This window comes from Oncorhynchus nerka, linkage group LG4 (genome assembly GCF_034236695.1).
Source record: "Oncorhynchus nerka isolate Pitt River linkage group LG4, Oner_Uvic_2.0, whole genome shotgun sequence".
Classification (NCBI taxonomy): Eukaryota; Metazoa; Chordata; class Actinopteri; order Salmoniformes; family Salmonidae; genus Oncorhynchus; species Oncorhynchus nerka.
In genome coordinates, this window is record NC_088399.1 from 59,068,807 (window position 1) to 59,073,802 (window position 4,996).

The window sequence follows — 4,996 nt, forward strand, 5'->3', positions numbered from 1 at the left end:
TTGTTTTCAAATACTATTTCCCTCCAAGAGAACCTCTGGTTGTTTTGGAATACCTAAAATCCGCAATTCAATCCATGACACCCTTTAGCATAGATGCTGTAGACAGACGACAATGTGGCTTTTAAAGGCAATTTCAATTTGTATTCGTGGTAAACGCTGCAGATGTTGACTCAAGACTAAATTACCTTTAAAAGCTGCATTGTCGGCTATCTAGTGCTATAGCGAGCCATGGATTGAATCCCGGCCTTAATTGTTATGTTGAAGCAAGCTGCTTTACAGGAGGAACTTCCCATCTGACTTCCTGTGCAGGGTCCACAGCCAGTTTACTGACGGCAATCAAGAAACGGTCAGTGAGGTCTTTCTTCCCCGACAGGAGACAAGCCATCCCCTTGACCTCAGCCAGTCTCTCCAGGTGCTGAGCAGTGCAGCTCCTCACCGCAGCGTTACGGTGGCTGAGGAAGGAAAAACAGTGAACTGGAGCTTTCTTGGATCCACAAAAACAAAATGTTTTTGGAGAATGCGGGCATCGATCCCACTACCTCATCGCATTCTAAGCGAGCCCTCTACCATTTGATAGTTCCCCAGCCAGTAGGATTTGCACAAGGAGCAACCAAGAGTGTCCAGTCTTGTCAGGCTATGGTGTTGGTGGACTTGTTAGTTTACGCGCCAGCACTTGCAGAGGCTCGGTGCATCTCAACAATTGAGCTCCATAGCCAGCGGCTGGTTAGCTCAGTTGGTTAGAGCATGGTGCTATAAAATCCAATGGTGTGGGTTCGATCCCCGTACTGGCAGTGAGGTACATTCTGAGTGTCAAAATTGTGAGTCACATGCATGTGCATCGTCAAGGGTGCCACAGAGTGTATTTTTGTGGCCTCCCAAAATGATTAAGTTGGGAGAGCCTTAGACTGAAGATCTAAAAGGTCCGTATTTCGATCCTGGGTTTTGGCATTAGCTGTTCTTTCTTCATGCTTTGCTTTTTTTTTCAAGGAAATTGCTTCGCTGCTCCTCTGAAAGTAAGTTATGTCTTTTTTTTCATATGATATTGTGACATCAGTGTTACATGAAAGTTGCTTGTCGTTGTTACATGACAGTAGGTTGTCGTAAGACAAGGCTGCATGAAGTGTGAACTGGAGCTTTCATGGATCGACAAAAAAAATGATTTTGGAGAATGCGGGCATCGATCGCACTACCTCTCGAATGCTAAGCAAGCACCCTAACATTTGATCAAATTCCCCAGCAAGGTTGGAATTGCCACAAGGAGCAACCAATAGGGTCCAGTCTTGTCAGGCTAATCTGTTGGTGGACTTGTTAGTTTTACACGCCAGCACTTGCAGAGGCTCGGTGCATCTCACAAATTGTGCACTGTAGCCATTGGCCGGTTAGCTCAGTCGGTTAGAGTGTGGTGCTAATAACCCCAAGGCCATGAGTTCGATCCCCATACTGGCTATGAGGTACATTTTGAGTGTCAAAATTGTGAGTCACATGCGGGGGTATCGGCAAGGGTGGCACAGAATAAAGTTTAGTGACTTGCAGAAATAACTCCTTTTTGAGAGCATTAAAACTGAAGTTCTAATGGTCCCTGATTCAATCCAGGGTTTCGGCATTAGTAGTTGTTCTTACTTTATGCTCTGCTTTGGTTTCAAGGAAACTGCCCACAGCTTTATTTGTGGGCCTCAATGGTGTGTGCTACGCTGCTCCTCTGAAAGCAAGTAATGTCTTTCATTTTCATCTGACATTGTGACATCAGCGTTACATGAAAGTTGCTTGTCATTTTTACATGACAGTAGGTTGTTGTTAGACAAGGCTGCATGAAGTGCGAACTGGAGCTTTCTTGGATCCACATAAACAAAGTGTTTTTGGAGAATGCGGGCATCGATCCCACTACATCTCACATGCTAAGTAAGCACTCTACCATTTTTTAATATTTTTTAAAAACCTTTTATTATGAAAAAAAACACACAATATTTGCAACATTCAGTCAGTAATAAATAAGGATGAACAATTCACCCTTTTACAAAATCAGAAGAATAATAGAATAAAAACAATTTCAAACACAATCATTCACTAATACCAATTAATAATTAAATACAAATTTCCTATTTGACATTATTTCAATAAAATGACTCCCCAACACAAACAGTTTTTCAAAATGTCCTCCACCATATTTATATATTACCTCTATATCCTTTTCTAAAATCCTCCTAAAAAGACCTTCCACTTCCACATTTCCCTTCATAATGACCCATGTTCCTTCTTAATCTTACAGCATATCTAGCATGACTTAAAACATAATTAACCAAATTAAAATTCAAAACTTTACTTTTCCCATTAATACCAAAAAGAAGGAATCTCCTCCATTCCACACCATTAAAAATCTCCTCCCCCCAATGTTTTACTAAAAGCAATTTTAAAAACTCATGAACATCTTTTAACCTGCTACATTCAACAGAAAAATGCATAAAATGTTCCTACAAATATCACATTCTCTTTTAATATCCCTATTTATTTGATGCAAAACCACATTTGTAAAAATCCTATTATGTTTCAATTTAAAATCATTGTCTTCACACTGTATAGAATTATATTTTACATTTACATTCTTCCATATTGATTTCACATCCATACTTGCAAACACCCTAGACCACACTTTTTCCGAAGCAAGAACCTTTATCTCTTTTAAAATACATTTACTATAAAACATTTTAACTTTTAAAACTGACAAATCATGTTTCTCCCCATTACTTTCATAATATAAAACTGGTAAACCCCTAGATCTTTTGACCACCTCTTTATTTATTAAAATCACCCACTCCCCAGGAATACATCCTAATATTTTCTTGTACATATTCTCCACAGTAGTTTTACTTATCTCTTCATCTATTTCAACCACATTATCATATATTGCTTGAAACGGAAGGAACCCAGGAATTACCCCATATGCTATGTCACCTATCTGCCTCATCCCAGCCCTCATAAAATATTTACAAAACAACGTCATATTATTACACTTTATCTTTGGATTTAAAAATATCGTCTGATTTAAATAATTTCTAAAATGGTACATTCATAAGAAATATGTGGTAAAAATTTCTTAACCTTAAATCCACCAACTTCAAACCCCCCTCCTCGTAACCTGCAATCAAAGTCTTAAAAGCTATTTTCACCCCCTTCCCGTCCCATAAAAAATCAACCAAAATCTTATTAATTTCAGATAAAACCCAATCTGGCATATCTAAAACATTCACTACATGTATAAAAATTGACATCAATAAAGAATTTATAACAATTACTTTACCCTTTAATTTTAAAAATCTCCCCTTCCACATATTTATAACCTTCCTAACTTTATTTATCACACCACTACATGTCAAATCCCTAGCTTCCTTTTCTTTTTCCCCTAAAAACACTTCTAACACCTTAAAATAATCTTTGACCTCTTTAAAATAAAAATTCCCCTCATTAACCATTCCAATATACATTACAACAGATTTTTCCATATGAACTTTAGCTCCTGATGCTCTTCCATATACTTTAAAACCTTCTATTACCCTTTTTACACTGTCCTCATCTCTAACTGTTATAGTTGTGTCATCTGCATATTGGTGAATCAAACTAAAAAAAACCTTGCGGAGTCTGTACACAATTAATAAAAGTATCCTTCTTAAGAAAAGCCGCTAAAGGTTCAACTGATAAAACATACAATAAAGCTGATAAAGGACATCCCTATCTTACCGATCTCTCAAGAGTCAAAGAATCAGTTAAAATCCCATTGCATTTCACCCTACTTTTTGCATTTCTATATAATAATCTAATCCACCCTATTATTTTATTACCAAAGCTAAATCTTTCCAAAACCCTTAACAGAAAATCATGTTCTACCCTATCAAAAGCCTTATTTGAATCTATGCTTAAAACAATACCCCCTATCTTATCCCCATTCATTTTGTGTATAACGTCTCTAATTGTATCAGCTATGTCCCTCCCAGGAACACTTTAATTCTGTGTTGGTGCAATAATATCATGTAAAACTCTCCACATCCTATTCGCTAAAATTTTGGCTAAAATCCTGTAATCCACATTCAATAAACTAATAGGCCTATAATTTTCCAATTTGACCCTACTCCCTTTGTTTTTATATAAAATAGTTATCATCCCTGTCACCATTGACTGTGTTTCAGAATCATTCTCCTCCACATAGTGGTAAACCTCCAATAAAATAGGTGCTAAAAGACTTTCATACATTTTATAAAATTCTGCAATGATCCCATCTACACCAGGGCTCTTATTCACCTGTAAATCTTTAATCACATCTATAACTTCATTTACTGTAATCGTCCCATCACACATCAATTTATCCTCTACATTAATTTTCACCTCCACACTATCTAAAATCTCCTGTACACACCCCTCATCCATCTCCCCTTTCTTAAATAAGTCCCTATAAAAATTCTGCACTGTCTCTAAAATCTCTACATAATCATCTACTACTTCACCCTTTACATTTTCAATCTGTCTAAGATATATTCTTCTGAGTACTTTTCTCTAATCCAAGAAAAAACTAAGTGCATTTCTCCCCCTCCAAAAAAATACTTTGCTTTGCTTCTTATAATAGCCCCCTTACACTTATCTATTTCATATTTACTCCATTTTTCTTTCAACTCTAAAAACTTTTCTATATTATAATATATTTCTTCTTCCAATTTAGCTCTCAACTCATGTTCTTCTCTTTTCATCCTACCTCTCCTTTTCCTTGCATATCTTATACTACATTTTTTTTTTCCTTAACCTTGTCCCACCATAAACACTTATCATTCTCTTTCTGCTTATCCTCCATTTCACATGCTATCAAAGATTTAAGTTGTTTCCCATATTCCCCATCTCCTAAATAACCTGCATTCATACACCATATTCCACCCCCCGTTCTTTCCTTATCTAAACCCATTGAAAATAATATACCTGCATGATCACTAAAAGTTGTAAAAACATACTTGATAGC

At 36.6% G+C, this 4,996-nt stretch overlaps 1 non-coding gene across 1 annotated transcript; it reads left to right on the forward strand.

Annotated features, from left to right (window-relative positions):
* The first annotated feature begins 1,373 nt into the window (after positions 1 to 1,373).
* Positions 1,374 to 1,447, forward strand: trnai-aau (transfer RNA isoleucine (anticodon AAU)). Its single transcript has one exon. It is a non-coding gene; the product is annotated as a tRNA-Ile (tRNA).
* The last annotated feature ends 3,549 nt before the right edge of the window (positions 1,448 to 4,996 follow it).